We start from the raw sequence: 25,288 nt of genomic DNA, 5'->3' as shown, positions 1-25,288 counted from the left end.
TCTTATAAATTCTTATTTTTGTTTTTCTTGATACGTATTTGGATTTCAATAATGTGCGTAATGCTCCATATTTTTTATTTCCTTTAGCTATTCTTGCCTTTATCTCCCCTTCTTCATGACCATTTTCATCTATTTTGGCTCCCAGGTAAATAATTTCTTTGGCTCTTTTGAACGAGTATGTTTTTTCTCCATCTATTTGTACTATGATGTTATTCTCTTTTTCTTTTTGGATCTCTCCCATTATCATATACTTTGTCTTTTCTTCATTTATTTTAAGTCCGAATTTTTTGGCTTCCGTTATTATGTTTTTCATTAACTTTTGTAGTTCTTTTTTGCTTGTTGCTAATAGCGTCAGATCATCTGCATTGGTGGCCGTTTTTAAATATCGTTTCTTGCATGTTTATTCTGCTTTTCCTGATTATTCCTTCCAATGTTAGATTGAATGCCATTGTTGATAGTGGGTCTCCTTTTCGTAATCCTTCCTTGGTTTCAAACTTTTTGGATGTATACCCTTTCCAAGCTATTTCGTTTGTTGTGTTTTCCATCGTCATCTTTATCATCCTAACAATTTTACTTGGTATCCCCAGTTCTTTCATCAGTTCGTACATCTGCTGTCTATTTACTGTGTCGTAAGCCTGCTTAAAGTCTATGAACAAAGCATATAGTACTGTTTTATGTTCGTAACAGGTAGTCTGTATTTCTTTTAAGGCAAATATTTGGTCAGTCGTTGATCTGTTGTTTCTAAAACCTGCCTGGTATTCCCCCAGTATTTTTTCCGAATAATGACTTAGCCTTTTTCTTATATTTTGTGCCAAGATTTTGTAAACTATTTCTAATAGTGCGATGCCTCTGCAGTTTTCGCATAGCATTCTATCACCTTTTTTATGTATAGGGCATATTCTTGCTATGGTTCACTCTTCTGGCATTTTTTCTACTTCCCATATTCTTTTTATCAGGTCATATATTTCTTTCTGTAGTCTTTTCCCTCCTGATTTTATCATTTCGGCCGATATTTCTGTTATTCCTAGGCTTTTGTTATTTTTCAAGCTCTTTATTTCGTTCTTTATTTCTTGTTCTGTGGGTATTTCTATTGCTATCTGATCATCTTCAATTTCATGGCTTGTTTCCTTTTGTACTTCGCTCTTATTTAGCAGTTCTGTGAAATAGTTTTGCCAGTTTTCCATTATTTTTTCCGGCTCATTTAGCAACATCCCTTTATTATCTCTCATATATGGGTTGTTTTTTTGATATCCTCTTTCCATTTTTTTTTGCTTCCTGGTAGAATGATCTTATTTCTTTTTTTTGAAATCTTTCTTCTATTTCTTTCAGTTTGTTCTCATTGTATTTTTTCTTTTTGCTTCTACATTTTCTTTTCATGATTTTTCTTAATTCTCTGTATTCTTCTCTAGTGCTTTCTTCGTCATTTGTGAGATTTTTGAGTCTTACTTTTCTTATTGCTTCTGCTACTTCTTGACATTCTTGAACATACCAATCTTTTGTTTTGTGTTTTCTTTTGGTTTTCGCTAGGATTGCTTTACTTGTGTTCAAGATTGCTTCTTTGATATTTTGCCATTGTTTGTCTGGGCTTGACGTTTCTTGTTCCCTGATTAGTCTGTTGGTTATTCCCTGTTCATACTTCTTCTGTGTGTTGTTATCTTTTAGTAGTCCTATGTTGAATTGTTTTCCAATTTTTTCCGTTGTTTTATTGTTTCGCTTTATGTTATGCTCGATTTTGTATTCTGCTCTCACCAAGTAGTGGTCAGAGTTACAGTCCGCTCCTCTCATGATATTTACATTTATTACATTGTTTGCATGCTTTTTCTCTATTAAAATATGGTCTATCTAATTTACTTTCTTCTTATCAGGGGAAATCCACGTTCCTTAATATATATCTTTTCGGCGTAATTGTGTGCTTCTTATCACCATTTGCCTTTCTGTTGCAAAGCCTATTATTCTTTGGCCATTATCGTTCGACACCTCATGCTTACTATATTTCCCTATTATGTGTTCGTATATATTCTCTCTTCCGACTTTGGCGTTGCAGTCTCCCATTATTATTTTGATGTCAAACCCTGGTAATTTATCATATTCTCTTTCCAATTGCTCGTAGAATTCATCTTTTTCTTCTTCTGTGGCATCTTCAATCGGTGCGTGTACATTTATTATACTTATGTTTCGTTTGTCCCCTTTTAATCTTATTGTGCATAGTCTATCTGATATTGGTTGGAATGCCATTACTCTTTCCTTCCATTTTCGCTGTATTATAAAACCTGTTCCTAACCTTCTGGTTTCTCCCCCGCTTTTAAAAAATACCACGTCTTCTATTTCTACTATTTCTGTCTCCAATTGTTTTGTCTCTTGTAAAGCTATTATTTCTACATTATATCTTTTAATTTCTCTAATTAATTCTTTGAGTTTTCCTGTTTCGTATGTGCCTCTTACATTCCATGTACCCAAGTTGACTTTAGTTTTCTTTTGTCATCTTTACTTATTTCCTTGTCCATTGCCTGCCCATCTTAGTCTTCCTATTTTTATAAGACAAACTACGTCTTTACCACCAAATATACATGTCATATTTATATCTGTGGTATATCTCATAGTGTTACTTCCTCCTCCAAACACTATTTTCACAGATGTCGCCGAATGTTCCTCTCAGGATCAGAAAACAGGAAGAGATCAGATGGAACAGATCATCTGTAAAGGAGATTATATTTATTAAAATGACTAAAAATAGGAACTGATGTACATTAAACGTATTAATAGAACCAAAAATCGACATTTGGTCGAAAGTAAACAACAAATAAATGCACAATTTTCCAAAAAAATAAATAATTTCAATGACCCATAAAAATCAACAAAACGAGGTGCTCCATAATAAAAGTTTGGTTTGAAAATTTATGGTGCGCATTAAAAGCTACCGTTACAGATATATAAACACACTGTTTACCTAAAATATACGAATAATAAAACGGAAAACTTTATTAATAGTGGTAATAAAATTTAATTTTCAACACATGTGTCTGAAAGATCTAAACTATGATAAACACTGCATAACAATGAGAAATACTGTCTATTCTGTTTTTAATTAAAAAAAATGGTTCGTTACATGAGATGTAGAACATCAGGCACATACATTCAGCACATTCAGTCACTCAAGGTTACAAAGAACAATAAGGAATAAAATTCTTACTTATTCGTAGATATTTTTACGGACACGCGCCAACTCGTAACTTTTAGTGACAAAAATTTTCAAATCAAAATGTACACCGGCCAATTCGTAACTTTTCTATTACCTGACCTGGCAACTCAAAATTTTCTTCAGGTGAATTCGAAATTCGAAACCATTGATTAAATCTAATATCTTAAATCTAAACCCAAAGTTTCTTGGTTTGCTTAAAAACATTATATTTGTATTTATGTACCTATAAAAAATAGCAAAAATTGAAATACTTTAATAAAATAATTGAAACAATATTATGGTGTTTCATTAACACGAGTTATAAATATTATTTCCATCAGGTATAGCTCTACATGAGCTTGGTTTTTATCAAGTAATTGTAAATTCAATATTTAGATGTTTAGCAATGATAAATTATTTAAATCCATCCGATAATTTAAAAGCAAAGAGATTTTCCATATGTTTATTTCAAGTCTAAAAGATTATACCTTTATTTAGTTACGAATTCACCGGTAGTTGAAGTATCGGTTACCGAAAAATTACCTGAGGGCCAGAGTTACCAATTGGCCTGTAATTAGGATGGGGGATTAAAATAGTTACGAATTCACCAGGACCCATTTTTACAAATTCTTACAAATTGGTAGAAATTATATTTATATATACAATATTCGTGAAATTCGAAAAAAGTAGTCGAAAATTGTCTTTTTTTTCTTCATTCCAGGTTTTTTGATCTGTTGCCTGTTTCAACAGGCAACATATCAAAACAGGCTGTTTCAGTGTTTCAACAGGCAACAGGTTTCAACATGATGTGAAGTAATAATTTGTTGATGTTACCTATAATTTATGCCAGCCTAGCTCAATATCTCATTTGTGAGTAAGCCTTATCTTAATCAAAAATATGAACGCTGAAAATCTAGATGGGAAAATAAAACAATACTTTAACTAATCATGTTTATTTTTCATTAAAGACATAATAAAGTAATGTATTGTCAAATCAAAGATATACAAGACCTTGCTGATAGCTACCAGTTCAGATTATACTTATGACACTTGGTATCTGTCTGTAGATTCTTGGTGTCTTGGCTGTTGGTTCTGCAACTGGCTCTGGGGTCCTAGATGTTGTTGGCCACCAGGCCTACGGGTGGCATCTAAACATTCCGTATCTGTATTTGGCACCTAGGAGTTTTCTATTGGTTCCTTGCAGCACACGGTCATATTTCAACCAATACGCGGCGAGGTGCCAAACGCATATACGGAATGTTATTCGGTGCGAATCATATACGGAATGTTAAATATTCGTAGACAGAAAAAGATAACTTTTTATTAGTCAGTTAAAAGGAGATGGATTTTAAAATATTTGTTAATGTATTATTAAATAAAAATAAAACAATTATAGTATTTGGAATGTTATTTGGTGCTAAATTCATATACGGAATGTTAAATGTTCGTAGATAAAAAAGACGAATATTTTCGTCTGGTAGCACAAAGCCCTAAACTTCAACAGAAATAACATAATTAAATAGCTGAAACATAAATCTAAACATACTATACAACACGTAACACGTGCAAGTCATTAAAAATTCTGCGAAAGCAAAATAGTCAAATAAAGAAATAATAAAGTCTCTCAAATCTGTACCATACCATTCCATTTATAAATTTCGCATCAAATAACATTCCATATAGGTAATAATTGTTTTATTTTCTTTAATATACATTAACAAAATATTTTAAAAGCAGTCTTCTGTAACTGACTTAATAAAAAGTCGTCTTTTTTAGTCTACGAATGTTTAACATTCCGCATATGAATTTTGCACCAAATAACATTCCAAATACTATAATTATTGTTTTATTTATTTTTTAATAATACATTAACAAGAATTTTAATCAATCTCCTTTTAACTGACGATAATGAAAAGTGTCTTTTTCGGTCTACGAATACTTAACATTCCGTATATGAATTTCGCACCGAATAAAATTCCGTATATGCGTTTGGCACCTCGCCGCGTATTGGTTGAAATATGACCGCGTGCTGCAAAGAACCAATCGAAAAGTCCTAGGTGCCAAATACATATACGGAATGTTTAGATGCCTACGGGTGTTGGTTCGTTAGATGTTCAGTATGGTGGTTGTATGATGGTCATCGCCGACGGTATCGGAGGCTCCATTCAAGCTCAGGAAGTCCTCCCGAAAGGTGAAGTTTTGCTTAGTACTTTATTATTCCAAAAAACTAGAATAAATAACATATATAAGACACCAAGAATTTTTTTTGGCTTGGACTATAGTCATTCAGCCAGTCTCAATCAAAAGTAAATGTATTATAGATATTGTCAATTAGTGAAACATGGTTATTATAATAATATTACAATATTTTACTTCTTATTTTACCTACTCATTACAGCTAATGTACATACTATGTTAATAAATATTATAAATATATTATTGGGACCGTGCAAGTTCGGAAAAGCGACACCTATTTCTACGCTCTGAACTTTTATTCGCACTTTTAATTATATTGGCCAATCATATGGTCCTGGTTACTGGATAATTGTCAAGGCCATAGTCCAAAAAAAATAATAAGAAGAAAAAATAAGATTTAGGTTGTGTTATTCAAACGTAAACAATTGTATGTAGTAAATAAAATTAGTTATTAAAATGCAGTATTGCAAGCAAAATACAATTAATTAAATTTACCTTAATATAATAATTGCATATCATATCAATATTGTGAAGCAATATATAATTTTTCTTCTTAAATGGCAATAGGTATGAAATGTACGTCAATTTGACAATTTCAGTTGACAATATGAATTATTTAAGAAAGTTGCAATATTTCTCCGCTATTCGCGTACAATCGTTTCGCGTATCCCTTCCAAGTACTTGCACACCGCGAATACTTAATGTTTATCAAGAACACATAGTATATACATTTTACAAATAAAAATATTATTGTTAATTATTTAAAACAAATGCATTCTTTTTTGTATTTTTTGCTTTCTTTTTTTGTTTTGTTTTTTGTTTTGTTTTTTTTTTGTCACTACGGTAAGATGTCAATCCGGTTCAACCCCGGAGGTTGAAATCCTCTTAGTGATTTTTTTTTCTTTAAATTTTTTTATATTTTTTTTAGTTATTAGATTATTTTAGACAGTAGATTTTTTTAATTTAATCATTTTTTTAATTTTTTTTGTCATTTTTTATTATATATTTTTTCAAACATATGTATTTTACAAATACCTATAACTAATTACAATAATATTTTACTATTCGACAAGAAAGCTACCAAACAGTCAAAAATTTTTTTTTATTCAGTGACAGAATAAAGAGAAAATTTACAGGGAGTGGGATGTTCTGGTCTATAATTCTTTTAATTAGGTGATTGGTTAGGTTTATGCTTATGCTTAGGTTATGCTTAGGTTTGGTTTATGCTTCTTGAATTCAAAAAATATGTGGTTCAAGTCACTTTTAACCTCACATTTTTGACAAATATTCGAATCTAATATGTTTATTTTAAATAAATGTGCAGGATAACATGCATGTTCTACTGATGGTGGATATGTATTTGGCAAGAAATTAGAAACCAAAAGGTATTGCCATTCTTCAAGAAATAATCGAAAAGTAACAGAAAGGCAATGATACAGTAAAATTAATAGAACTAATTAGTAGTTAAATATTTGTATGTAGATTCCTACATGCATATGCATAAAGATAATGTAAAATATCGACCATGTGCTATGAAAAATAAAAAGTAGAAAAACTGAGGTTAAATAGGAAAAAAATATGAATATAGGCTTAAAAAATCGTACAGTAGTGTTGAACACTTACCCCAATTTAAAAACGGCTGTTCTGAACGTCTGAAAAATTAAAATACAAAGTGCCTCCATTTTGACAGGAGAGGGACTGACTTGACCATTTGACAGAGTTAGTTAGTGGGAGCTTGACATCTTGACGTAACCATAGAACGGTAGAATAAGAATGTTCCGTATCATGACTTAGACGCTTTATATGGAGACATGTCTATAGAAAATAACGAAAGAGGGCGCCAAACAAGTTTTTAACAGGAAAACGAGTAAAACAAATACAAGAAGATTATTATTAATGAATTAGTAAAGAAAATAGAATTACATAATTATTTAAAAATAAGATAACAAAGATGTGACATTTATAACGTTACAATATTCACTAGGAGACCAGATATGAAAGAAGAAATCCAAGCGAGAATTGTCGCTGGTAATCGTTGTATCTTTGCTCTAAACAAGTTATTAAGAAGTAAGAACATATCTAGAACGGCTAAGATAAGAATATATAAAACAGTGATAAGACCTATTGCATTATATGCCAGTGAAACATGGACAATGAATAAATCCGAACAAGTCGGGATATACAACGAGAATATAGTAGGGATCATAAAATTACAAGGACTGAGATGGTTGGGACATATTCAAAGGACGCAAAACATTAGACTTCCCAAAAGAATACTAACGGGAGGAATACGAGGAAAGAAGAAGAAAGGTAGACCGAAAACTAGATGGACGAAATATATTGAAAGATACATAGAAGAACTTGAAATCACAAATTGGAAAAATAAAGCAGCAGGCAGTTGAGATGAGAAAAGAATAGTAAACCAAAGCATGGGCCTTCTAGGCCCGGAGAGCTAAATTATATATGTCATACTTTGTCTTCTTGATGTTCATTTTTAGATCGTATTCTTTTCAATAGGGCTTTTCATTCACAGTCATTTGTTTCGAGCTTCTGTCATGTGTCACATAATATTAATATATCTACGTCATACGTTATTGGTATATACAATGTTACAAACCAAAGACGTATGACGTAGATATATTAATATTATGTGACACATGACAGAAGCTCGAAACAAATGACAATCGATGAAAAGCCCTATAGTCGGTCACCAGTCTCTGAAGATGTTCAATGTTTTCGGCTAAGATGACAGTTTCATCCGCGTTATCTAATGTTCTTAATGGGAACTCCATTTAACTTTATTATAGCTATTTTAACTCTGATAGCTTTTTCAGGATCTCTTCCGGGTATAGTCGGAGAGATAGAAGCGGATTTTGTGCGTGATAAGTAATATGGAAAAACTATACGGGGATATGTTGAATTAGTTGTGTACATCACTTTCACCAACGGCCGGAAACCAGAGTTGGGGCCGAGGGTATTTATAAGGGGTCAAAGTCGCGGATTTTATTATTTATTTTATGACGCTTATGATCGAGATAGTGCACCAAAATTTGGAAATAAGTAGGTCATGACGTAACTAAGTAAAATCTCTAGGGGCGGAACGCTACCTGGCCGACAAAGGGGTAGGGGTAGGGGTGAATATAAAAAACATATAGGGTTTTTTGCGACGTTCTTGATTGAGATAGTACACCAAAATTTGGGAATAAGTAGATCATGACATTACTAAGTAAAATCCCCAGAGCCGGAAACCAGAGTTGGGGATGAGGGTAGTTATAAGGGGTCAAAGTCGCCGTTTTTATTATTTTTTTTTTGTGACGCTCATGATCGAGATAGTGCACCAAAATTTGGGAATAAGTAGGTCATAACGTAACTAAGTAAAATCTCCAGGGGTGGCACTCTGCGTGGCCGACAAAGGGGTGGGGCAGGGGTGAATACAAAAAATATAAGGGGTTTTTTTGCGACGTTCGTGATTGAAAGAGTGCACCAAAATTTGGGAATAAGTAGACCAAGACATAACCAAGTAAAATTCTCAGAGCCGGAAACCAGAGTTGGGCATGAGGGTAGTTATAAGGGGTCAAAATCGCCGTTTTTATTATTTTTTTTGTGACGCTCATGATCGAGATAGTGCACCAAAATTTGGGAATAAGTAGGTAATGAGGTAACTAAGTACAATGTCCAGGGGTGGAACGCTGCGTTGCCAATAAAGGGGTGGGGGTAGGTGTGAATATAAAAAATATAAGGGGTTTTTTGCGACGTGCTAGATTGAGATAGTGCACCAAAATTTGGGAATAAGTAGACCATGACTTAGCTAAGTAAAATCCCCGGAGCCGGAAACCAGAGTTGGGGATGAGGGTAGTTTTAAGGGGTCAAAATCACAGTGTGTATTATTTTTTGTGTGACCCGGCACAACATTTGTCCCCCACTCAGCGTTCCGCCCCTGAAGATTTTACTTAGTAATGTCATGATCTACTTATTCCCAAATTTTGGTGCACTATCTCGATCACGAACGGCAAAGAAACCCCCATATATTTTTATACTCACCCCTGCCTACCACCCCTTTGTACCCCAAGCAGCATTCCGCCCCTGAAGATTTTACTTAGTTACGTCATAACATACTTACTCCAAAATTTTGGTGCACTATCTCCATCATGAGCGCCATAAAAAAAATAATAAAAACCGCGACTTTTACCCCTTATAACTACCCTCGTCCGCCACTCTGGTTTCCGTCTCTGGGGATATTACTTAGTTATGTCATGGTCTACTTATTTCCAAATTTTGGTGCACTATCTCAATCACGAACGTCGCAAAAAACCCCTTACATTTTTTTATATTCGCCCCTGCCCCACCCCTTTGTCGACCACGCAGCGTTCCACTCCTCGAGATTTTACTTAGCTACGTCATGACCTACTTATTCCCAAATTTTGGCGAGCTATCTCGATCATGAGCGTCACAAAAAAAAATAATAAAAACGGAACTTTGACCCCTTATAACTACCTTCCTTCCCCACTCTGGTTTCCGGCTCTGGGGATTTTAATTACTTATGTCATGGTCTACTTATACCCAAATTTTGCTGCACTATCTCAATCACGAACGTCGCAAAAAACCCGTTAAATTTTTTATATTCACCCCTACCCCCACCCCTTTGTCGGCCACGCAGCGTTGAGCCCCTAGAAATTTTACTTAGGTACGTCATGACCTACTTATTCCCAAATTTTGGTGTACTATCTCGATCATGAGCGTCATAAAAAAAATAATAAAATTCGCGACTTTGACCCCTTATAACTACCCTCGGCCCCAACTCTGGTTTCCGGCCGTTGGTGAAAGTCGTGTACACAACTAATTCAACATATCTCCGTATAGTTTTTTCATATTACTTATCACGCACAAAATCCGCTCCCAGCTCTTAGACTAGTAGGCATTAAAAAGAATTGGCGACAATATGCATCCCTGTCTCACCCCACGTCTAATTTCACCGGACAGCTGTTCGTTAACACGATTCGTTTATCAGATGGATAGAAAACAAACAACTAGTTAATATTACGTAATGCGATGTTTATACATCTCCAACGGTTAATTTAAAATGCAATAATACATTTAACGCTATTAACAAATAGGGGACTCTCTACTACCAAATTAACCTTTTCATAATTAACTTTATTGTCCGATTAGCTTGTTTTTGCATAACTATAAAACACGATTTTGTTTTGGATCTGACGGATGTCCCCATTGTATCAATTGTGTCCCTAAAATACGGTCCACTTTATGAGATCTATTGCTTTCTATACACGTGTATTCTCATCATTTAATTCATTTAATTATACGAGGTGTTGTTGTTGTTTATTTGGGTTTATATGACTGCGGACACTAAATCCATTCGCCAATTTTACTATTTATTATTTTATTAGTCATTTTTTCGTATCTTATCCTAAAACTAATACTAATATTAATCTCTAATAAACAATTCTACTAATAAATAATTATTTTTGTATTTTTTTAAATAATTTTTTATAATATATTTTTTTTTGTATTTGTTTTTCTAAATGATGTTCTCAGAGTTCCACAGCAAAAACGGCAACATTCTTCTTTAGCCCTCTACTTAATTCGAAAGCTTATTTTTTTAATTATTATATTTTATTTCTATTATTATTTTATATATTTTTTTGTATATATTTTTTTTATATTTTTTCCTTTTTTTATTTATTTTTTTTTTATATTTTTTTTTGTTAATATATTATAACAATTTACAAGAAATACTTATCTTTATATTTTACAATTACAATTTAAGCTTAATATCTAAAATATGTTTATACAATAGTCGGTATACCAACTCATACGAGGTAGAACAATACAGTAACGGGAATACGAAGAGTACAAAAACGCTGGACGGAAGGGCCGCCCGAGAACTTTATCGTGCCGATCTATTATCGTTATGGTACTAGATATTGGCATTCTATAAAAATAACAAAGTTACTCGTTATTTTGATATTTTAGAAACACCTACTGTACTTAAAAGTATTTTATGGTTCTACGCATCATTAATTCCTGCATTTGAGAAAATGTTCGATGCCATATTTCGGGGACACACTATAGATGTGTAGATTATTGCATAAATCAATAGAATATTATAGTCATACTTTCATTTCAAATTAGTTCATTTTTCTGAGAAATTAATAGTTTACAATATTTGCATTTCATTCTATTTCGATTACGCCAGTCAATGCGCGAGATTAAGAACAAGATATTATCTCCAAATTCTATCCTACTGCATGGATTTTAATGAAATTTTGGGAGTAGCCCAATCTCCTAATTCAAAGTCTATCCTATATACTATGGCGCTTTTATCATGGGGGAAGTTCCCACCACTTCTCAGGGGTGAAATATTTTTATTTTCGAATTACATGGAGAAAAAGGAAGATTTTTAAGAAAATTTAAAAATTCATTCTATAATTTGATCACGTTTTTTAAAAAAACCATTCATTTTAAACCCGTTTAACTTTTTGAAAGTAGAAATAACACTATATTAAAAGGTATTGAGAAGAAAAACAATGCATTTAAATTATGGTGGATGGGGAGTTAAATGTATATACTTTTCATTTTTCCTTAAAGTACATTAGTCATTATATTTTTTGCACCATATCTCGCTTAGTTTGTAAGTAACCGACATTTAACGGTGCTCGTTTTAAAGGCCTTTTCAAACACTACAAAAGGTGTTGGTAGCATTATACACCTAAAACCTACCGTTCCTCTGTTATTTCAAGTTGAATACACCAATTTGAGCATGCACCAAAAAACAAACTATTTTCACCTACCATATCTCTTTTTGTATTATAAATAGAACATTTACGAAGGAACGAATCTCTTTATTATTTATAAATTAAAAAATGTTTTATATAGAGTTTTTAGTTCGATGCATAGTTTTTAAGGTATTCACAAAAAATCCGTCCGAAAAGGTGTCATTTTTCAATGAAAATGGCCAATTTTCAACTACGCATAACTCAAAAAGTATTGAGTTCTCAAAAAAAAGTATAGACCAGTTTTTGCTTAGAAATAGGTTCTTCAGCCACTTCCGTGCTTATTTTGACCAACAAATTTTCCACCCCCTTGAAGAAGTGGGAACCGCCCCAAGATAAAAGCGCCATATTATATAGGGTAGATTTTGTTTCTTGAGCTATTCCCTACTTACTGTGAAAATATCAAGTACATCAATGTAGTAGGATGGAATTCGGAGCCAAATACCCTCATTGACTGCTCTACAATAATGCTCTGCTATGAACGCGTGAGAGAGGACACACATAAGATTATAGCAAAATTTCTATTTACCGTAACTTTTCGAGTTTTTGAGCTACAGCAATAAATTTTATGTCATTGGAAAGGTAATTTTGCATTCTTTCAAAATGTGTTAAAATATACAGGGCGTATTAAAAAAATTAAGATTTTTTATTCATTTCCGGTTCAACCGGAAGCCATGTTTTTGGTAAAATTTATTGTGATAATAGATAATAAAATACCATATATGTCTGCAAAATTTCAAATTTTAGTTTCTATTAAGAAGTAAGTTACGGGCACTCGAATATTTTTTTATAAAAAATTCATAACTCCCCTCCTATGGGGAGTTAAGATATATGACTACTGTCATTCAATTTACTGATAGGATATCAAAAATATATCAAAAAATAAAAAAATTCCTTGGAGCCATTTTTGAGAAAATCTAGTTCAAATTTATGTCAAAATTTGACCCCTTAAATATAGGCAACCCGTAACTTTTTCTGAAAAACGATAACATCTTTCTTATAGCCCCATCTTTAGGCTATATAACGACTTTTTCAAATTAAACTTATCTTCAAAAACTTTTTAGATAGATAGGGAAATGTGTCGGGGGGGGGGGGGGGCGGTCGGCCATGTTGGCCGCCATTTTTAATTTGGAAATGCCAAATTCCGTACTTTTATTTACCTATCGATGAGCTTACTTTGAGTTGAATTTCATTTATTTCTGTCAAAATTTGCAAAAATTGGCCCTAAATAACCCCCCTATTTCGGCCCCCCTTTGAGAGATTTTTTTTAAAAGCTTAGTTTCTCGACAAAATTCTCTTAAACTTACTCATACCGAATTTCATCAAAATCGGTCCAGTAGTTTTTGCTGGGCGGTGGCGACATACGTACGTACATACGTACGTACGTACGTACGTACGTACATACTTCCGACATGTTTTTTTATTTGCTTTTTAGACTCAGGGGGACTCAAAACGTCGAAAAAAAGTGAAATCTGAAAAAATTTTTTTTGCACGATCCTATAACTTTATCTATTATACTATACTACGTATATAGTACGATAAAGTAAAAAGATATTACGTGAAATTAAACATAAACTAAGATCCTTATTTATTTACAAAGCTAAACAGGACTTGAAGGCCTAGGGCTAACATACAATTAATATGATATTATAAAATTTGTATTAAGTGGGTGGCTTCTTGTCCAATCATCCTCCTTGCCTACTACATTGACTTACTTTTCTTCTCCATTCATCCCTGTCTGTTGCTCTTTCTTCCCAATTATCAATTCCCTCTTTTCTCATCTTCCTGTACGCTATCAAACCATTTTTGTCTGGGTCCTCCTTTCCTTCTTTTAGGATCATCTTTGGCATCCTCTTCCTTTATATTCTCATCCATCCTCTCTCTGTGTTCTCATCTTATCTTTTTTCTTGTTCTTTGTTTAGCCATCTCGACTCAAAATGGCATTAGTCCTGCATCATTTCATGTTTTAGCTAATTTTTTCTACTATTTTTCTTCTTCTTCTTCTTTTTATATAGACCCGACTCTGTTTTCTCAATGTGCCTCTAGTAAGTTGTCGTTCCATCGTTTTCGTGGTCTTCCCACTGATCGTCTTCCTACTGGGGAACCGTCTCTCGCTGTCCTTACTATTCTATTTGTTCTCATTCGGTTAAGTTGGTCACATTCTTCTGTTTCTTATCCAGTTATTAATGTTGCCCACCTTGCATCTCCGTCGTATATCTGTACTTCTAGCTCTATCCCATAGTGTCTTACCATCGATTTCTCGAAGGGTTTTCATCTCCGCAGTTTCGAGCAATTTTTTTGTAATCTGTGTGTCGGGTCGTGTTTCTACCGCGTATGTCATTATTTAATCTTAATTATTAGTCTACTATATATGTCATTATTAAATCTTAATTATTAGTCTACTATTTTTGACCTTAATAAATCTTCTTTCTCCAAAACTTTTGCCGCCAAGTGAGCGTGTTAGTTAAATCTATAGAAGATTACTTAAATAGCAAATCTATAGAAAATTATTTAAATAGCAAATAATAATTTTTAGATTATACAGTGAGGACGTTTGAGTTGGAATAAATTCATTTTATCGAGAATGGGTGAATCTAGAGGGAAATCCTGAGATAGGTCGATTTTTATTTTTAAATTATAATTTTTTGGCATATATATCACACTAGAGACGTCATCCATCTGGGCGTGATGACGTAATCGATGATTTTTTAAAATGAGAATACGGGTCATGTGATAGATCATTCGAAAGGTTATTCAATGCTCTATTCACTAATATAAACATTTTCATAATTGTTTATACAGGGTGCCCAAAAAATTATTTTTTCATTAAATTAATTGAGACAAAAAGAAGAATGTGGCTATATAATTTATTTATTTCGAAATACATTTTACTGCTGTCCGAAAACAGGAAAAATTGTTTATTTGATAAATGCAATTTTCAAAAATATTTAATATTGTTTTTCACTTAAATTCAATATTAAAGCTGCCACCCACCTGCATCCTAGCAGTTTGAACATTTAATTTAAGCGATAAGCATACATTCTTCTTTTTGTCTCAATTAATTTAATTAAAAAAATTTTTTGTTCACCCTGTATAAATAATTATGTCAATGTTTACATTAGTGAATAGAGAATTGAATAACCATTCGAATGAGCTATCACACGACCCCTATTCTCATTTAAAAAATCATCGATTACGTCATCACGTCCAGATGGATGACGTCTCTAGTGTGATATATATGCCAAAAAATTATAATTTAAAAATAAAAATCGACCTGTTTCGAGATTTATCTCCAGAGTCGCCCATTCTAGAGAAAATGAATTTATTTCAATTCAAACGTCCTCACTGTATAAATTGGGAATTTGAGAACGATAGAATATGACAATTTCAAATAGTAAACTATTTTTTGTTGTTGTATACCTTGGTCTGTTATTATATATTTTTTTACCAATTTACATTATTGATTTAGTGGAAAATATGGGGATCTAGATTTGCCAGACAATAAGTTCCAATAATAATAAATTGATCGATGCTTTTGTTTTAAAAGATAAAAATATATAGAAATAAACTTTTTCAATGTTTTAATCTACTTGATCATATTGTTTTGACACAGTTACGGCAAAAAAAAGGTTAAATTTGATCGATAATGACCCCTTTAAGTCAATAAGCTTTATTAATTGATTTTGAGTTTTAATTATGTTTAATAATTCGAAGATGTTTATTAGTCCAACTACTTCTTCTTCTTAGGAGCAGCAGTTTTTCTAGCTTTTGGTGAACTTCTTTCGTATGACTGCCTTTATTAATTTCTTCGCCTGGGTTGGTGTTTTTACTCTGGCCTCTGCGGAAGTCGGAACTGCGGATGAAAACGCAGTTTTAGGTGCTGACTTCTTCTCAAATTTCTTCGCCTTGGCCGGCTTTTCTTCGTCTTTTATGTGGCTTTTTTAACCTTTTTTACAGATTTTACGTTTGGTAGCGACGGCAGTTTCTCGGTTTCAAAACAGTAGTTACTAAAGAATATCCGTCACAAAAAAGTCATAGCATGTGATTTGTCTTTAAAAAGACAATCTTTGTTTAAATTTCCGAAAAATAATATCCTTTAATCATCCTTTATTGTAAAATCACTCATGAGTGAATTCGAATAGTGCCGGGAGTAAACTCGACCAATAAAATAACTACTTGCTCAAGATGGGAGTGAATTCAAAGGTGCCCGCTCCCTCAGCTTTCCTTTTTTTTCTCCTGAACTATGCTTGGCAGATCCAGAAGACGACGAGGAGGTCGGCGCTAACTTACAAGATATTGATTCTCATTTTCCCTTTGTTTGCAACGATCCAGTCGCAACTGCAGCTTTTACATATGCTTTGATAAACGGTGCAACTTTTCTGCATCTACTTTGTAACTTTCTGTGACATATTTCTTGATTGGTCGAAGAGAAGTTCCACCTGTTTACTTGAGACCTTTTATAGCATTGTTCACCATTTCAGATATTGACGGATGGGAAGGTTTTGCTAGTGGATTTTTGCCTTATTTTCCTTTTTGGACGGTTGGGAGATATAAAAATCATAAGTAGTTAATATGCGATATGTGGCGATTTGCTGACTGAAGAGCTAAAACTCAAAAGAATTTAATTATTATTAATAATAAATTGATTGATGTTTTTGTTTTAAAAGATAAAAATATATATAGAAATAAACTTTATCAATGTTCTAATCTGCCGATCTTATTGTTTTGACACAGTTACGGCGAGAAAAAAGGTTAAATTTGATCGATGATGACCCTTGTCAGTCAATAAATTTTATTAAATAACTACCTTGTTTACGCGTTGAGTATAGATGAGTTAAAAATAGATTTTATCTATTTTTAATAAATTCATGAAATGCTGTAGCTACTCCTTTATTGATTCTCACTAATTAATAACAATTGAAAGATCAATATTTGTCGATAAGTTTAGTATTTTATTTTTAGCCCTGAGATGTTATACAATTCATAACATAATAGGCCAGTAATGTAGAAAAAGCAGCTGGAAAAATCCTTGAAGACTTACAGTTGATTTTGCTTTGTTTTAAAACAATCATAAAAATTGAAAAATCAATTTTTGCCTATACCTAAAACGTTTCTTATATAAATCCACAAAAAAAAAATAAAATTCCTGTAGCTGGCCGTATACCATAAATCACAAAAATACTAGATCCTTGGTAAAAAGTGTATTTAGTCGCTAAGTACGGGGTTACACCACATAACAGAACGTTTTCGGATTAAAAATCCATCATCAGTGTTAATAAAAGCCAATAATGTGCATGCCTGAGCCACCAAAATGTTTTGAGTAAAAACCCTTTAAATGTTTAAAAGTTTTAGAATTTACTACATAGGTACTTATATTTACTACAAAATTTTAACAACAATACGTAGTAAATTCTAACACTTTAAAACATTTAAAAATTTAAAGGGTTTCTACCCAAAACATTTTGGTGGCTCAGGCATGCACAATATTGTAAGTATGACCTCTTGCATTTTTAACCTTAGTCAACATTTCAAATTTCAAATCACGTTTTTCTTAATTAATTAGGCTATACTTATTTTTAGGGCTTTTTAACATTGATGATGGATTTTTAATCTGAAAACGTTCTGTTATGTCATGTAATCCCTCATTTAGGGACTTAACTTTAGGACTTAATAACTTTTACAAAAGATCTAGTATTTTTGTTTGTTATATTAGTATGGTATAACTAGACCCAAACCCAGACATCCAAAGTGAAAGTTATCCTCCAACACCAAATTGTTCTATATGGTCCACATAATGTTCAGAAAAAAGTCACACCATTTTGAGCGTTGAATTTGCGGGGGGAGAGGGGGGAGGAATCAGTAAATTCGTAGTTTTTTACGTTTTTGTCAATATTTCTAAAACTATGCGGTTTAGCATGAATAACCTTCTATACAAAAATGTTCTACATTAAATTTGAAATAAAAAAGGTCCTATGCATAATCCTTCTAAAATAAACGGTTCAACAGTTACGGAGGTAGTATAGTATAATTGGTCCAAAAAAGGCCTAACCCAGACATTTAAAGTAAAAGTTTTCATTCAACACCAAATTGTTCTATATGGTCCACATATTGTTCAGTAAAAAGTTACACCATTTTGAGCGTCCGGTTTGGGGGGGGGGGAGATGGGTGAAAAGTCGGTAAGTTAGTAGTTTTTTACGTTTTCGTCAATATTTCTAAAACTATACTTTAACAAACACAATGTTCTATACAGAAATGTTCTATGTGAAATTTAAAACAAAAAAGGTCCTATACATAATTGTTATAAAATCAACGGTTCCAGAGTTACGGAGGGTAAAAAGTGGAGGTTTTCGATACTTTTTATATTCTTTGGGCAATTTATAACGTTTAAGTTTTCCCAGTGTAGAATTTAATTCAGTTTTCATTGCTACATGGATTTTAACTTATTTCCCTGTAGACTTCAGAATCTCTAGTGCCGTGTTTTTCTTAGAAACACATGTGTGCTATCGATAGAGTCGAATGTTAGACTTTAATAGCTTTCTGGTGAATGATATGGGCCTTGCATCCCATAACTCATTTTAAGTATTAGGCTTGCTAAGCCCTTTATAGTGTTAATAAGGCCCTTTTTTGCATTTCTGTGGCGACCGTTGGCAAGTCGCGTACCCCAAGCCGTCAGTCTTATTTAAGCAGAAATCTGAGATATCTTGGCATTCGTGAGTTAAACTTTGTGGCAGTAAGTTAAGCCGTGTCAGTCATGTAGTGGACGTTAGTTGTTTTGTGATGGACCAGCCTAGAATTTTCTTCTGGTAAGTCTTTACAAAACCCTTTTCTTTATAGAACACTCGCTGTGAATACTTAATTTTGTTCGCAGGGCTGGTCCCTGGCCCAAGTCCCAGTTATCACCTATCGCTAGCACCTGAATCCACATTACACTGTGGCCAAAGCTATTCTTTGTCGTTCCTTTTATTTCGACTTCGCCGCTGGGTAAATGACCTGGCCTAGATAAAGAATGCCTCTAAGGGCATCCTCTACATCTGCTTCAAGTAAGTTACGCATCCTTTATTAGAAGTATTGAGATGTCTTCTCGCGTGTCCAGAACAAGGAACTTATGTTTGTGTTTCTTCCGTGGGATAAGTTCATTGACTTACAGTTTTAGCCCATTTTTAGTGTTAATAGTGACATTTACATATATGCCGGTCACTTGTTTTTTATTTTTAATATTTAAATAAAAGACATTTTCACCATGTAAATTTTTTTGAGTATCTTTAGAGTATTATTATTGAGTATTATTAGATTTATATATAATATATAAACAAAGAGCTCTTTCTTTTTTGTTGTAAGTGAACGGTAAGAATAAGTTTTATTTAGAGTATCGTTTTTTTATTTTTTTGAGTAACTTCAGTTTATTTTTTTTTGAGTTAATAAGAGTTATATTCGTTCACTTACATTATAGGTACATCTCGTATTTTGTTAGTTTTGCGGTGTTGGTGAATACACCAACGTATATGCAATTTGTTAACCATTTTTAAATAATTATTGAGTAATTTTTGTTTTTGTGGTTGACGTTTTTACGTTTTATTTGCATATATTATGTGAGCATTAAGAGATTTCATTGAGTATTTTAATAAATGTTTTGTTAAAGTGTACGATGTCGTTTTTTATTTATTATTTACAGCTCAAGACTAAGAACAATGTTGTTTTGTCGTAGCATTCTTGCTAATTTGTTATTGTTGTGTTATGTTTCGTTAATTATTGTTCCTTTGAGTATTTTTTGGTCAAAATACCTGGCGCCCTATATTTTCGTTTGAGTATTAACTATTTCCGTTTCCTTAGAGTCCAAGTGTCAAACCATTAGTTAATGTTATCTATTTACCTTTGTCTATCTTCGTTTCATTAGCTCTATTCGCATACCATTGTTTATTCATTTAACACCTTTCATTGTAACAGAAGCCCAACCCAAAGAACCATGCCCACATCTCTTCCGACTGAGCAACGCGGCCTCTGTTTCGTCAATGTAGGCGAAAGGACCTTTCCATCTTTCGTCATTCCTTATTCCATCTAAGGATAACATCGTCCAGATCCTTCTGGTTCAGCCTTCATGACCTCTTGTCCATCTGATCGTTATACAAAATGGCGCCCTCTCGTGGAGCCTTATACAAATTACGTGGGACTTCTTCTGTTACCTATGGTTGCCTTATACATAATTTCGTAGAGCTTTGTCAATTGCCTTTTCACGGGCTATACATATTTTCATGTCTATGCGTGAAGCATGATTTTCTTTATTATCATCTTCCCATCAGACCTGATTTTCTTTTTTTTGTTTTGTTCAAGTTTGTCTAATTTGCAGCTATTTTTATTGACAATATTTTTTGAGTTATTTTTCGCTAACAGATAATAATAGTTTGACACATTTTAGTTTGTTTATTTCCGTTTTTAGTATTTAAATGTCAGTGTAGTACCTTACACTTTCATTCCTGAATTTTCGAAATCTAGAGTATCATTTTTTGAAGTATATAGTATATTATCGATCTTTTTTCTTGAGATATAGTTTTAGTTGAGTAAATTTGAGCATTTTTTTTACTTTCCCTTATGCCAAATGGATACGTCTTTTGTTATGTATCTAATTAAGGTAAAGGTATCTAGATCTTGAGCTGTGTATTTTTTGTAGCAAATCACAAAGAAGTTGTAATTGTTTAACTTTTTGATTTTTACGTTTATTTTGTGCCGTACTTTGCAACTTTTGTGATTTATTGTAGTTTGCTTTATATCGTTTTATTGTGCATTTTACTTTTTATATTTTTGTATATGTATTGTGTTGCGGTATATTTATTTTTTTCTACTGTATTGCGTTTATTTTATTGCATTTAGGTACCGTTTTTGAGTTATGAAATGCTTTGTAACTGTTTTCAGAAGTAGCAATTATCACTATTATGATTGCGTTGTCTTCTAAATTTTCGGGTACATGCTTCTTCGTCGTTCAACGATATTGTTCTGTCCGGTTTTATGACCAATCTTTTCTGACCTCGTAGAATAGTATTGTTGTAATGATTTCTGTGCAGTATATTTTCGGATTTTAATGTGGTTATGTATTTTTGATGATATCCTATTTGGTTGATATCGTATGTTTTTCGGTACCAGAATGTTTTGAGTGGTTATAGAGAGTTCTAGTCATGGCGTGGTGTTAGTCTGGAGAATGAAAGAGTCCTGCAGCTTTCCGTCATGATATTGTTTTAGGTTTGTGATTTAAGTCTTAAATGAAAGAAGTTAAGCTGTCCATTCCAGGAATTGTTTTTTTACAATTAGCTATTAGTCGCGAGTGAAAGACCTCGGCGCATGCTGTTGTGAAATATGTTTGAGAAATTATGTTTTACCACTCCAATATCAGCATTCCAAAATCTATTCGGTACAAAACTACTTCCAGTCCAGAAAATATTCCTTTTTTCAGTGTAGAGTCTTCGTTTACCGTTACGTAATCTTAATATTTTTCGACTAGCCTACGATAAGGTGGTTGACATTTCAAAATTCTTGTCCCACCCCCAATAACATCTGTCAGGGCTAGAGGTATTTAAGTGTGTCTTTTGACCCTAATTTCAGATAAAGAGGCGTAATGTTTTTATTAACTTTTATTTAGCATATGTTGCAACCGCAAAAGCTTGTAGATACACTTATTTTGATAGTAGATATTTTTAAAGGGCTATGACCCTATTTTAGGTATTAATGAGATGTAAAAAGTAGCATCTTATTGCTTGTTTATATTTCACAAGTAGTTTGACTCGTGAATATAAATTTTCGATGTTTAGTTAGCAGATAATGCAAATATTTTTTGTTTCGAGTAAAAGAATTCGAGTAATTATTGTTAATTCTGTTGATAGTTTGGGTGAATTAGGATAATGTTTTGGCAATTTTGTGTCGGCTATTAAGAATTGAATTTTTTTGTTAAATACAGGCACGTACTAGGTCCAGATGTATTTGCAGAATAAATTTTGTTCTTGGGGCTTACATAAAATACTATTTCGATAAAATGTCGTATCTATTTAGGACCTAAGTCCCTATTAAATTGTGACACTTCCCTACCTGTGAGCTACCTGTGATTTAACCTAACGATTTAAGTACCTTTATAATAATATATTATCATATATATTATAATAATAAGGCGTCTAGTATGCGTAATTACTTCCGGTCCTAATTAAAGGTAGATTTCGACAATTATCTGAACTTTCCTTTGTTCATTTCTTTCTATATTTCTTTGTTGAGAACTCCTTGGCATGTTTTACTAACTTCTCTATTCCTTTTGTTTGAGTTCGAATTTATTCGTTACGTGAGATAGTAATTGTGCTTTGGTAATTTTATAAGTTACTCGTGTTTATTTGCTTTTGTATTATGTTTGCTGTTTGAATTTGTTTAGGCTCTTCCGGTTCATGTTATCGGGATAGCAGTAAATATTTTTTTGAGTTAGTGTTCTGTGAACATTATACTTATTTTAAGAACGTTTGATTGCGAAATGCTTTGTCCTAGACCGGCAAAGTGAAATCAAATAAGCAAACCACTAGCAATAACTAGTGCGTCTGTTATTATTAAAGTCCCGAATGAAAGATTTCGTGGCAATTTTTGAGTGTAGCTCATAAAGTCCCGGATGAGAGACTCCAAGGCACCTATGCGTTTAGTCGAGTTTGTTAGAGCTCGAGTTTGTTTGTTGTTAGTGGAAGCACTATGACAAATATTTTTGTATTGAGTTTGCTTGTGCTAATTTTTCGTTTGGTTTTGAGTTAATTCCAATGGAGTTGACTTTATTTTAGTTGAGTAGATATTATTTAAGTTATTTATAATAATATCTTATAATGTATTCAGACATATCTTGTCCTGATTACATTCCTTGTTTTTCTGGGAGTTTCTTGATTGAAAATTTTCCGCCGTGGTTAACCCCACAAGATTTTTACGGAACTTTTGGCCAACCTGTTTTCTTTCCCTGTCATAAAATTTCGACCAGCTGTTGGAATTTCGACACTTTGTTTGCTTTGATCTTGCAGTCAAAACCTTAGCATTGCTTGACGCTTACCTAGTTACCGGTTGAGGGGACAACCATAACGAAGTTTGCCTACGTTACCTTGTTGGCCAATCGCCTTTGTTGAGCTGGAGCAACTTTGATTTTCGCGTCTAAAACTTCAACATTGGTATGTTCCACCTTTTTAGTTTGGCTAGAGCCATCTGTGTAGATATCTGCCATTGGTTGTTGTACTTGCGAGTAAACGAACCATATTTTGAGTCGACTTTCGAGTTGAATGTTTAGTTTTATGTTAAGGATTTAAGCAACACTGTAGGTGTTTGCTGACTTAGTCGTTTAGAATTAGAGTAATCCTTGTATATATAGTTCCCAGTTTTTGTGTTTTATTTGCGTTTAGTTTATCATAGAGATAACCCTTTTTAGTTTGGTGTTTGAGTTTTATTGCTTATTAGCTTTTTCCGATTTGGTCACTTGTGTTCAAGCACCTCAAGTACCAAAATTTATTTTAGTGTGTCTAGATCATTACCAACTGTGTCAGGCTACTGCTTGATGGTCAGTCTTTTGTTTATGGTGCTTACTGCAGACTCCGATTGTAAACAGTGGTATTACACCACGGTTTAAATCGTGGGGGGAAGCTGTATAACGTTTAAGTTTTCCCAGTGTAGAATTTAATTCAGTTTTCATTGCTACATGGATTTTAACTTATTTCCCTGTAGACTTCAGAATCTCTAGTGCCGTGTTTTTCTTAGAAACACATGTGTGCTATCGATAGAGTCGAATGTTAGACTTTAATAGCTTTCTGGTGAATGATATGGGCCTTGCATCCCATAACTCATTTTAAGTATTAGGCTTGCTAAGCCCTTTATAGTGTTAATAAGGCCCTTTTTTGCATTTCTGTGGCGACCGTTGGCAAGTCGCGTACCCCAAGCCGTCAGTCTTATTTAAGCAGAAATCTGAGATATCTTGGCATTCGTGAGTTAAACTTTGTGGCAGTAAGTTAAGCCGTGTCAGTCATGTAGTGGACGTTAGTTGTTTTGTGATGGACCAGCCTAGAATTTTCTTCTGGTAAGTCTTTACAAAACCCTTTTCTTTATAGAACACTCGCTGTGAATACTTAATTTTGTTCGCAGGGCTGGTCCCTGGCCCAAGTCCCAGTTATCACCTATCGCTAGCACCTGAATCCACATTACACTGTGGCCAAAGCTATTCTTTGTCGTTCCTTTTATTTCGACTTCGCCGCTGGGTAAATGACCTGGCCTAGATAAAGAATGCCTCTAAGGGCATCCTCTACATCTGCTTCAAGTAAGTTACGCATCCTTTATTAGAAGTATTGAGATGTCTTCTCGCGTGTCCAGAACAAGGAACTTATGTTTGTGTTTCTTCCGTGGGATAAGTTCATTGACTTACAGTTTTAGCCCATTTTTAGTGTTAATAGTGACATTTACATATATGCCGGTCACTTGTTTTTTATTTTTAATATTTAAATAAAAGACATTTTCACCATGTAAATTTTTTTGAGTATCTTTAGAGTATTATTATTGAGTATTATTAGATTTATATATAATATATAAACAAAGAGCTCTTTCTTTTTTGTTGTAAGTGAACGGTAAGAATAAGTTTTATTTAGAGTATCGTTTTTTTATTTTTTTGAGTAACTTCAGTTTATTTTTTTTTGAGTTAATAAGAGTTATATTCGTTCACTTACATTATAGGTACATCTCGTATTTTGTTAGTTTTGCGGTGTTGGTGAATACACCAACGTATATGCAATTTGTTAACCATTTTTAAATAATTATTGAGTAATTTTTGTTTTTGTGGTTGACGTTTTTACGTTTTATTTGCATATATTATGTGAGCATTAAGAGATTTCATTGAGTATTTTAATAAATGTTTTGTTAAAGTGTACGATGTCGTTTTTTATTTATTATTTACAGCTCAAGACTAAGAACAATGTTGTTTTGTCGTAGCATTCTTGCTAATTTGTTATTGTTGTGTTATGTTTCGTTAATTATTGTTCCTTTGAGTATTTTTTGGTCAAAATACCTGGCGCCCTATATTTTCGTTTGAGTATTAACTATTTCCGTTTCCTTAGAGTCCAAGTGTCAAACCATTAGTTAATGTTAT

General features: G+C 33.0%; 1 protein-coding gene and 1 long non-coding RNA gene across 4 annotated transcripts in view; one reads left to right on the top strand and one right to left on the bottom strand.

Moving 5' to 3' along the window:
- LOC114328060 (dynein axonemal heavy chain 3) overlaps positions 1–25,288 on the top strand; it is a 793,139-nt gene that overhangs the window by 278,002 nt on the left and 489,849 nt on the right. The window lies entirely within an intron of this gene.
- Positions 4,116–7,217, bottom strand: LOC114337650 (uncharacterized). Its single transcript, XR_003653610.2, has 2 exons — positions 6,998–7,217; positions 4,116–5,405 (listed from the first exon to the last, which is right to left on the bottom strand). It is a non-coding gene; the product is annotated as an uncharacterized LOC114337650 (long non-coding RNA).

This window comes from Diabrotica virgifera, chromosome 7, assembly GCF_917563875.1.
Source record: "Diabrotica virgifera virgifera chromosome 7, PGI_DIABVI_V3a".
NCBI classification, from domain to species: domain Eukaryota; kingdom Metazoa; phylum Arthropoda; class Insecta; order Coleoptera; family Chrysomelidae; genus Diabrotica; species Diabrotica virgifera.
This window is presented reverse-complemented; position numbering and strand designations above follow the sequence as displayed.